The sequence below is a fragment of the Arvicanthis niloticus genome, chromosome 19 (genome assembly GCF_011762505.2).
Source record: "Arvicanthis niloticus isolate mArvNil1 chromosome 19, mArvNil1.pat.X, whole genome shotgun sequence".
Taxonomy (NCBI): Eukaryota; Metazoa; Chordata; class Mammalia; order Rodentia; family Muridae; genus Arvicanthis; species Arvicanthis niloticus.
Genome location: NC_047676.1, coordinates 34,847,226 through 34,859,274, shown reverse-complemented (window position 1 = coordinate 34,859,274; position 12,049 = coordinate 34,847,226). Strand labels below are relative to the sequence as shown.

At 41.9% G+C, this 12,049-nt stretch overlaps 1 pseudogene; it reads right to left on the bottom strand.

The window, feature by feature from the left end:
• LOC117723848 (serine/threonine-protein phosphatase 2A 56 kDa regulatory subunit gamma isoform-like) overlaps positions 1-12,049 on the bottom strand; it is a 691,904-nt pseudogene that overhangs the window by 250,979 nt on the left and 428,876 nt on the right.

The following is a 12,049-nucleotide window of genomic DNA, read 5'->3' as shown; positions in this document are numbered from 1 at the left end:
CATCACTGGCTCAGTTCGACTTATAACACGTTTCTTGCTTGTAGACTTAACATCTCTGATAGGAATTCTTCTGACTATTACAGATGAATTTTTAGGAATTAGTGCATTAACATCAGTATATTCTTCTTCCGTCTCTGCGTTGGTGATCTGCAGATCGCTATAGGCAGCTTTCAGCTTTTCTCTCCCCATAATCTGCTTCTTTAAATCGCAGAGGGAGATATGGAGCCCATCAAAGGTGATGGTGCCATAGGTGAGTTTAGAGGAAAATTTATAGTGCACACAGGACATTGCAGCAAGGGATTCCTTGTGGTAGGCACTGTGCTGACCGCTGATGGTTTGCAAATTCTCAAGTCCAGTCTTCTGAGTTGGAAGTAACTCTGGTCTCCAAAAGACTAGGATGTGCTCCAGCTAATCTAATGATGTCTGACTATGAATGGAAAATCCAAGAATCCAAAGATTCTCAGTCCCCAAGCCTCAATGACTCAGCTGGTCTTCAGTAGAAGCTGGAATCCCAAAGTAGTCTCTAATGCCACAGAAGGAATACACTTGCTAGCAAGTCCAGAGCAAAAAGCCAGGGCTTCCTTTTTCCACGTTCTATTTATTTGAGTTATCAGCAGAAGGTGTGGCCCAAATTAAGGGTGTGTCTTCCTACCGCAAGTTCCCGATTAAAGGCGCAGGAGAGAAGACTATGTAGTTAAGATCACTTGGCTGCTCTTCCAGAGGATCTGGCTTCAATTCCCAGCAACCATGTGGCATCTCACAACTGTCTAGAACTCCAATTACAGAGGAATCTGACACCCTCACCCCAGACATACATACAGACAAAACACCAATGCCCATGAAATAAATAAAATGAAAAATTTTTTAAAATTCCACATTAGACATGGATCTTCCTCTTTCAAGTTAAGAGGAAAATCCCTCCCAAATGTGCTCTCCATTTTTAAATTTTAGTTAGTTAAAGTTGATGTCATCAAGTTGATCATCAAGAATAGCCATCATTGGCATCCTTTGTCAGCTTCAGCTATATAGCAAAGTTGAGTCTACCCTGCTACATGAGACTGTCTCAGAAGAGAAAAGGAAAGACAGAAAGGTGGGCATACTGAAAGCTAAAGACATAAATTGACACTACATTGAAATAGGAAAGCTACTAAGGAAATCAAGGGGAAAAGGAAAGACAATGGCCCCCTCCTCATTTGCCTGATTGACTTCTGTCACTCAGCAGCTGACATCCAGGGATTTCAGCATAGTTATCTAGTCCACTTTAGTATGAGTTGCACCCATTCTGTTTTGAGGCACATCCCAAACAAGATTTTTAAAAATGGCTGATGATCTCTGGTCTAAGGACATCCCATGTATAAGAAAAGTGTGAATATATACACCTGCAACCTCAGGAGGTGGAGGCAGGGGATCAGGCTTTCAAAGTCAGTCTGGGCTTCAGGACACTTTGTCAGAAAGAAAGAAAGAAAGAAAGAAAGAAAGAAAGAAAGAAAGAAAGAAAGAAAGAATTATTTCGGGCCTAACTTCCTAACTCTTGGGCTTCAAAAATGTTGAGAAGTGCACTACCCCACGTTTGGGGGCCAAAATGTCTCTGACCATTCTGTCAGTGTTGGAACCTGCACTGCCAAAAGCCTTGGGGCTAAATTGTTAGAGCCTGCACTGCCCCATGCTGCTCAAGTCTTCGGGTTGGGGTTCAGCAAGAGAGGGTGAGGGTGGATGTGAATAATGGAGACCAGACAGAGTGTGATTCAATCCCATTCATTCTTCAGTCTCTCTTTCTAGTCCAAGTCCCAAGTCTTGAGTTCCTAGTCCCTAGGAATGGATCTAGAAATTATCATCCTGAGTGAGTTAACCCAATCACAAAAGAACACACATGGTATTTACTCACTGTTAAGCGGATGTTAGCCCAAAAGCTTGGAATAGCGGAGACTCAACCAGCAGACCACATGAAGCACATGAAGAAAGAAGACCAAAAGGGGATGCCTCAGTTCTACTTAAGACGAGCAACAAAAATACTCAAGGGAGCAAATATGGAAACAAAACATGGGACAGAAACTGAAGGAGGAGCCATCAGGAGACCATTCTACCTGGGTATCCATCCCATGTATAGTCACCTAAGCTAGACACTGATGTGGATGGTTGGAAGTGCATGCTGTCAAGAACATGATATAGCTGTCTCCTTAGAGGTCTGCCAAAGACTAACACATTCAGAGGACGATGTTCACAGTTAACCACTAATATGATCAAGGGTTTCCCAATGGAGAACTTAGAGAGAAGACAGAAGGAGCAGAAAGGTTTTGTGACCCCAGGAGGAAAGCAACAATACCAAACAACCAGAGCCCCCCAGGGTCTAAACCACCAGCCTGGGAGCACATAGGGAGGGACCCAGGACCCCAGCAGTATATGTAGGGGAGGATGGCCTTGTTGGGCATTGATGGTAGAGGAGTTTCTTGGTCCTATAAAAAATGAACACAGAGTGTGGGGGATGGGGGGGGAAGTGATGGTAGGGAGGGGGTAGTGGGGGGGTTAGGTGCAGGCACTGCCTCATAGAAGCATGAGGAGGGGGGATGGGATAGGAGGTTTCTGGGGGGTGGGAAGAAGTGGGGTAAGAGGATAAAATCTGAAAGGTAAATATAATACCCAATTTTAAAAAGATAGATGAAAAAAAGAAGAAATAAGGGAAAAAAGATAAAAAAGAAAGAAAAAAGAAAAATAGGAGATTTAATAACACAAATGGAAGGATTTAGAAATTTGGCAGGCAGTTTATGTTAATGGAAACAGCATCATAGAAACTGGAAAATCACACCCTCATAGAAACACAAGGAGGGGGAATGGGATAAAGGGTTCCTCAATAGTGGGGGGAATGGGATAAGGGGATAAAACTTGAAATGTAAATATTACAACCAATTTTAAAAAGAGGGGAAAAAAAAGAAAAGTTCTTAGAACCAACATCTTAAAAAAAAAGTCAGCCCTCTAGGAAAAAAAATTTTTTTTCTTGATAATAAAATTTGTTCTGAGAATTGTATATTGCAGAACACACAGCCTCGGTGTATCTACTCATCAAGCAAACTGAGCAGACCTGCTCAAACCTCTGATGTCCTGGAATTCCACCTGGATGCAGTGAAGACACGGTGTCAGAGGCTTATCAATTTACTCTCCCCCCCCCCCCCAATATCTCAACGCAGGTAATCAGCTTGAAAAAGTTAATGAAGAGTCAGTGTCACTATTCCCTGGGCTTGGGGACTAAGGTGGTTAATACTGGACTGTCTTTCTAGGGAAAAGTAGAGGTTTTGTTGGAATAGAGAGGATTAGCTAGGATTTATTGCATAGCCACAACCTATTGATAGAAATCTGTATAATTAGTATCAAGATGAAGTTATAATTTCTTAAATGGTACAAAATTTACTTTGATTTCAAATTTAAGGTTTTCATTGGTACGAGTTTCTTATTGATATAAAAATGAGATGAATATTGGTACTCTCATGGACATTGTGCCTATATAACACATTTAGGAATACAATGCTTAGACCCAGTCCTTCTTTAACTTTTTTAACAGATTTGAGATGGTGAGCCTGTGAGTTAAGGGACTATAGCAAATTCATGGCTTGGAGTTTATTATTAGGGTATTCTCTATGTTTTATTTAGAAATAGCTGAGAGGAGTTAACAGACAACAGTCCAGGTTACCTTACATGGATAGTTGGTTTTCAAAACATCAGAAGTCCACAGAATTGACGTTACAAACATTTCTATATTAATGTTCATTTTGATTAGAGACCTGTCTGCTCCTGACAGCTTCCTGTCTTGGATTCTAAGAAGAAATTGAGCATCCTTGGAGTTACTCCAGTTGTGCAGAGACTTGCCTCTTTCCATCTACAGACAAATTACTGTCCAGTAAAGGACACACTTGCAGAATAGTCGACTGATTATATCTGCCTAGACAGAGTAATCAGCCCTTAATAATCCTGCATCACTAAGGTCTGTCAGATGATTCTGGGCCAGAAGGCTGAAGATTTGATGCTCCAACGTTCTGTAATATAGGGGCTTCCCAGGTGTTCAGTGGTCTCTAGAAATTGGCTAACTTTTAGAAGCTATGCTTTGTGCTTCCCATAATTTCAGTTAACTCAGTCATTCTAGATTTCTGACAGGGTTGAAGATCTATAGTCTCATAGCCAATCCTGGCTATTTACTTTGAGATTAAAAATCTGAGTGGAAGGTTTTCAGTTGACATTTATTCTAAGCCAAGAAAAAAAGCCAGGTTCAAAACTAAGTATTTTAGTCAGGAGAGATGACAGAGGTTTTGGTTAGTCAACAAAATGATGGACTGGGTATTAGGACTATCTTGTACCTCACTGGTACAAATATGAATAATTATGCTCTAATTGCATTTTGACAGAAAAGTGTTATTTTAACAGGAAGTTTGATATGTAGGAGGAGCTAAGGGGGAAGGAGTACCGAGAGGAAGAGATGGAAAAAGGAGAGGACAAGATGAAGGAGAGGAGAAGCTAGGTGATGAGAGAGAGAAAGAGAGAGAAAGAGAGGAGGGGGCATGGAGGCAGATGTCCACGTGTCTCCACTAGTCAAAGACAGTTCATATATCTAGGTTGGGTATTGGGTTACATTTCTGATTGAGCATTACCAAACGTATAAAACCTTTAACTAACACTTTAAAAAATTGTATAAAAGCAAAAAGGAAAAGAGGGCATGGGATAGGGGTTTTCTAGGGAGGGGAAATGGGGAAAGGGGATGGCATCTGAAATGTAAATAAAATATAAAATAAAAAAAAAGAAAAAAAAAAGAAAATATAGATTGTCGAAACAACAAAAATAAATAAATAAATAAATAAATAAATAAATAGAAAGAAAAACAGAATTCGTTGTTTTTTTTTTTCACCGCCCAAACCATCATTTTAGAAAAGACTGTGCATATAAAGATCTGCTTCAGGAGTAGAAAAAGAAACTAGGCATTTATCTGTAACTTGGTCACACAATCTAGTTAAACACTTGGATCACAAGGCGTTGGTTAATTTTGCCTTATTGTGATCACAAAACCTCCCAGAAACAGCTTCACGGAAGGAAGGTTTATTTTGCCTCATGGTTTCAAACAACCATGATTGAACTACTCAGTTTGCAGTTGCATGTGTCAGTGGCAGAGGCTACTCTCCTCGAAGTAGATGAGGAAGCAGAAGATGAGTTCAGAAGCAAGGGCAGCAAAATTGTCCAACCTAATCTCTATGCACTTTTATGAGTTAGAGCCTTCTATATCCTGACATTTTTAGTCCCCCACAAAACTATTTCTAGATCGATTATGTGTATTCAAATAATGAGTCTGTTGAGATAATTTCAGCTTGAAATTCTAACACATCAAAGTCAAAATCCTTTTGTCCTCCCGTTTTCACATCTGTGAATACAATAGGCTTCTTTCCTGACAAAGAATTTGACCAGATAATTCCATATGTAAAAACTTAAATCAATGAAAATACATTTTATCATTTATCATTGAAATAAAGCATTCCAAAGTGAGGAAAAAAAAAGAGAGAAAAGGGGATCAAGAGGATACAAATTAGAAAGGAAGAAATCAAAGTATTGCTATTTTTTCCAGAATATGATAGTTTATCCAAGCAACCCCAAAAATTTGGAAAGAGAACTCCTATATCTGAAAACATCGTCAGCAAAGAGTGTGGATACCAAATTTACTCGAAGAAGTCAGTAGACCTTCTGATAAATAGCTCTAGAAAGAAATATCTTGGTGTAATGCTCACCAAGCAAGTAAAAGATCTGCATGACAAGAAGTTCAAGTCCCTGAAGAAAGAAGTTGAAGAAGATATCAGAAGATGGAAAGATCTCCCAGGCCCATGGATATATAGGATTAAAAAGTGAAACTGGCCATCTTACCAAAAGCAATCTACAGATTCAATGTAATCTCCATCGAAATTCCAAGACAATTTTATTTTACAGAACTTCAAAGATCAATTCTCAACTTCATATGGAAAAACAAAATACTCAGGCGAGCCAAAACAGTCCTGAAAAATAAAAGAACACTGGGAGAAATCACCACCCCTGACCTCAATCTGTACTACAAAGTAATTGTAATAAAACACTGCAGGGCATTGGTATAGAAACAGACACATTGTTCAATGGAATCAAATCAAAGACGCACAAATAAACCCACACATCTATGGACACTTGATATTTGATAAAGAACCAAAACCATACAAAAAATGAGAACTTCTTCAAATGGTGCTCAACTAACTGGTTGCCTATATGAAAAAGAATGACAATAGATCGATACTTATCACCCTGCACAAAACTAAAGTCCAAGTGAACCAAGGACTTCAATATAAAACTAGGTGCACTAAATCTCTTAGAAGAGAAAGTGGGAAATACTGTTGACTACGTTGGTACAGGTTACAAGTCCCTGAACAGAACACCAATGGCTCTTAGATGATCAGCTGATAAAAGGGACCTAATTAAACTGAAAATCTTTTGTAAGGCAAAGGACACTGTCAATAGGACAAATCCACAGCCCACAGACTGGAAAAGGGTCTTCATCAACCCTACATCTGACAGAAGGCTTATATCAAAAATGTACAAAGAACTTAAGAAGTTAGACACCAACAACACGAATAATCTAATAAAAAAAAAAAAAAAAACTAAGGTTCTGAACTGAGCAGAATTCACAACAGAGAATTTCTAATGACTGACAAGCACTTAAAGAAATGTTCAATTCCTTATTCCTCGGAGAAATGCAAATCAAATCAAGTCTGAGGTTCCATTTTCCTCCCATCAGAATGGCTAAGATCAAAAACTGAAGAGGCAGCCCATGCTAGAGAAGATGTTTAGCAAGGGGAACATGGCTCCTTTGTTGGTGGGAGTGCAAACTTGTACCACCAATTTGGAAATCAATTTGGCATTTTCTCAGAAAACTGAAAATAGTTCCACCTCAAGACTCAGCTGTATCATTCCTGGGGAAACACCCAAAACATCCTCCAATATCTCACAAAGACACTTACTCGGTTATGTTCATAGCATCTTTATCTGTAATAGCCAGAAACTGGAAACAACTTAGATGTCCCTTACCTGGAAAACAGAAAACAAAAAATGTGGTACACCTACACAATAGAATACTATTCGGATATTAAACTCAAGATATCATGCATTTTTCAGGCAAATGAATGGAATTTGAGAATAGCATGCTGAGTGAGGTAACCCAGTCCCAAAGGACATATGTGGTATGTAGTTACTTAGAAGTGGATATTGTCCATAAAATACAGGTACCATGTTATACTCCACAACCCAAAGAAGCTAAACAAGATGGAAGGCCCAAGCAAGGAAGCCTGACTCTCATTTTGAAAGGGCATTAACATAGTCATAATAGACAGATGGAGGAAGAGAACTGAGGTAGGGTGAGGGGGAGTGGGAGGGAAATGTGGGATTCAAGATCCTGTGTACGGCAGGACAGGATAGATGACTAGGTGGCCATGAAAATTAATGGAAATCTGCACTGGACAGGGTGAGGAGGATGATACATGGCCTGGACAAGGAAGGCACCCATAAATCAATGGAGTGACCTTGGTATGACTCACTTTTTTTGTGGATATGGTGTCTGAAGGGGTCACTTCCTGTATCCAGACAGAAACCCCAGTGGAGCAATAGAGACATCAACCCAACCACAAAACATTCAACTCAATATTTATCCTGTCTATAAGTAATGCAGGCATGGAGGACAGAACAGAGACTGAGGGAATGGCCAACCAAAAAGCAGCCCAACTAGAGACCCATCACATAGGTGAGTATGATTGATACTCTGTCATGTTTGCAGACAGGAGCATGATGTCCTCTGAGAGGCTCCACCCAGCATCTGAATCAGATGGACAGAGCCAAATAGTGGGTAGAGCTTGGGGATTTTTATAGAAGAATAAGAAAAAGATTATAGGTCTGGATGGGGATAGGAACTTCACAGAGAGACCAACAGAGTCAACTATCCTGGACCTTTAGGGTTTTCAGATTCTGTACCACCAACCAAAGAACATACACTGGCTGGACCTAGGCCTCCCAGCTCATAGGTATCAGATGTGCAGCTTAACCTTCATGTGGGTCCTGAACATCTGATTGGGGGCCATGCCAAAACTTGTTTCGAGTAAGTGGAGTGTGTTCTACTAGCTTATCTGCCTTGTCTGGCCTCAGAGGGAGAGGAAGTACCTAGCCTCTCAGAGACTTGAAGTGCCAGGGGGTGAAGGGGATACCCAGGGTCCCTCCATCTGCACAGAGGAGAAGGGGAGGGGAAAATGATTGTGGGAGGGGGTGACTGGGAGTGAGTCAGTGAGTGTGATGCAAAGTGAATAAGTAAATAGAATAATAACAAAATAAAATTTAAAAGAAGTGTTGCTATGGTCATGATGTCTCTTGCTTCACTATGTAACCCTAAGATAGTACTCTTCTGCATAGTAACATGAAATGCCTTGTATATGTGAAACTTACATGTATACCCCTGAAAGATTTAACCTATGCTCCTTGGTCAATTAACTGCCAAATTAAGAGAATTAGTATGAAGGCTGAAGAGAGAAGAATGTATTTGAGATGACTGTCCTTCTTTTCTGTTCCATAGAGGTGACACCTCACATGCCATTTCTGATGCAGTTTGCCTACATCTCCACCCATGAACAGAATGTGGACTGCAGGGCAGAGGGACCATTGCCAGCTTCCTGACAAATGCCTGGTAGTTTAATAGAATTCAGCATTTGTGAAAAAAAAAACAGTTGTCACAATCACACACACACACACACACACACACGCAGAGAGAGAGAGAGAGAGAGAGAGAGAGAGAGAGAGAGAGAGAGAGAGAGAGAGACTCCTCCTCCAAAGTCCAGTGAAGAGGGAGGAGGGCAGTGAGTGGATGTGTTCTCTCCCACTCTCCCTCCAGTTATATCCTTTGTGCTGAGTACAAACTCCTCCCCTCCCTTTCCTGACTCAGTTGTCAGGCTACAGCCAACCCTCCAGTGTGGTCCTGAGTCTGTGCCTCCAGCCTTAAGGTCGTAATGTCTATTTTAGTACTGCTTCCACTTTGCCCACTGCAGCTCTCACATCCTGTTTCTGTTCAAACTCACTGGCTCTTGTAACAGAAAGAGCTGAGGTTTTCCTGCTCACTGCAACCAAAGTATATGTGAAAAGAAGTTCTGCCCTGATCTTCTGGGTGGCTCAGCACCACATTTGTTGCAACCTTATTGGTTAAACTAACAAAAGTTTAAAGTCATTACTTGAATATGAGAGTATCTCTATCACAGGGAGCTCCAAGTGCTTTAGAGGGAAGAGAGTCTTTGGGAAGAGTCTGCTCAGAGCCTGGGCAGGTTGTATAATTCCTTTGTTCAGGCAATAAGAATTGAATCACTTCTGCACTTTCTCCTTAACAAGGACATATAGGCCCTGCCCACTTGGAAGCTAGAGGCCCCTTAGCCAAAGATGCCAGCAAACCGCAGAGTCTGTCAGGAGAGAGCATGAGAGTGAAGAAGGCAGGACAGTCTGCACCACCTGGCTCTGTTTATTCTTTTGTTTTTTTTTCTAATGGAAATAACTTGTGTGTGCTAACAATTCCTTTTCCCCCTCACTGTTCTATCATAAGACAAATAGTTTAGTCTTCCTCTCACAGTTTTATCCAACAAATTTACAGTCTAAGTTCATATTTTGGTTTTATTTTATTTTATTTTTTCTTGGATATTATATTTACATTTCAGATTTTAACTCCTTACCACATTCCCCCCACCACCCAGGAACTTCCTATCCTATCCCCCCTCCTCCTTCTTCTATGACAATGTATCGCACCTACCCACACACTCCTACCTCTCCACCTTCCAATTCCCACCCACTCAGTGTTCAGCCTTCATGGGACCAAGGATCTCCTCTCCCATCTATGCCCAACAAGACCATCCTCCCCTACATGTATAGATGAGGTCATGGGTCCCTCTCTATGTGCTCTCAGACTGCTGGTTTAGACCCTGGGGAGCTCTGGTTGGTTGGTATTGTTGCTCTCTTCATGGGGTCACAAACACTTTCAGCTCCTTCAGTCTTCTCTCTAACTCCTCTATTGGGAACCCCTAGATCAGATCAGTGGTTAGCTGTGAGCCTCTGCCTCTGAATATGTCAGACTCTCGCAGACCTTTAAGGAGACAGCTATATCAGGCTCTTGTCAGCATGTGCTTTCTGACATCCACATCAGCATCTACCTTCGGTGACTGCACATGGGATGGATACCCAGGTGGAATGGTCTCCAGATGGCCCCTCCTTCAGTTTCTGTCCCACACTTTGTCTCCATATTTGCTTTCTTGAGAATTTTGTTACTCCTTCTAAGCAGGACCGAGGCATCCACACTTGGTCTTCTTTCTTCATGAGCTTCATGTGGCCTGTGAGTTGAATGTTGGCTATGTCAAGGTTTTAGGGTAATATCCACATATCAGTGGGTAAATACCATGTGTGTTCTTTTGTGATTGGGTTACCTCACTCAGGATGATATTTTCTAGTTCCATCCATTTACCTAAGAATTTCTCAAATTCATTATGTTTAATAGCTGAATAATATTCCATTGTGTAAATGTACCAATTTTTTTTGTATTCATTCTTCTGTTGAAGGACATCTGGGTTCTTTCATATACACATATCAATGGAAGACCCTCAAATACTTAGGCACAGGGGAAAAGTTCCTGACCAGTTCCTGACCATTCAAACTGCCTTAGAACTTTGAAAGCCTGGACCAACTTCTTAACCACTCCGGGGCGCCCTCTACTGTGAGGTCGCCTGCTTGCAGCTCGGAGCTGAGAACCATTTATTCTTTTGGTCTGGCTCATTCATTGGTCAGGCTCCCATTTAGCAACCAACATTGTGGACAAGAAAGCTAAGGACTAACTGTGGACTTCCCCAGGATCGCAAAGCTGGCCCACAACCGTGGGTGTGCGAATGAGAAACCGCCAGTTAGCGTCTTCTGGTCTATTACACACTGGACAAGGGCACGCCAGGGCCATAGCCAAGGAGAAACTGCAGAAAGGAAGACACAGGAGAGAAAGACAGCTCAGAAAGCAGAGCTTTAGCGTCCTAGACCGTACTGTTCTGGAAAAACCTCTTCACAACAAAAGGAATGCAGCTTCAACCGAGATTCCCACAGACACTAATTTTGTAGACCTCCAGAGGTGGGCTGCATTGAGTGTGGCTCATACCTTGGTACACTTGCAAGGTCAAAAGCATGCCTTTACCAATGATAGCTGGGCAATGCGTTCAACAATGGAAAGAAACTGGACGAATTTTCAGCGTTTAGAAACAACAAAGAGCAGAGAGGACATGAAAGGAATCCAAACTGCCGGGTCTCCATCGACCCCCTGCATACTCTCACCTGGGCGCCAGGCATCTCTGTGTTTAGGAGTGCAGTGTGAGTTCCAATAGAATCTAACTGCAGCCTGCCTGACAGAATCTGATCCTGTGGACAAAACAAAAACACTGAGAAACAAAATCACTTAGGGGTCTGGTAATGACCATCAGATTTCAACCCCGTGGCAGCTGACAGCCAAAAAGAACTTGGCTCTGAGGAAAAGTCCCACTTATTAGTGCCCTGAGAATCCATAGGATGGGCACTGAACATTGGAATTGGTCTCTGGGCGAAGAGCAGCTCCACAGCGACCCCTACTGTGAAGAAGTGGCCCGCCAAGCTGGGAGGCAGAGCTGCTGGTCTAGGAAGACTTTGAGCTTCTAGCTCCTTCAATGACCTGGCTCCAGCAGTGGACCCTACAAGTGTGGACAAGTGGACAGGAAAACTAACTATGGATTTGGCAGGGATTGCACAACTCGCCTAAAACTCGGCATGTGCGTGTGAGTCAACCGGGGTCGTCCTGTGTTTCCCCTGTTGGTCAAGTGTACACTTGGAATTTGGCCACAAGGCAACAGGGGAAAGGGCAACTAGATGGAAAAGACAATCTGAAACAAAACAGGGCATTGGTGCCCTGGTCCGCGCCATCTGGAAAACCTTAGGCGAACAGAAAGAAAAGCAGTTGTAATGGAGAATTGTGTTTGCACAG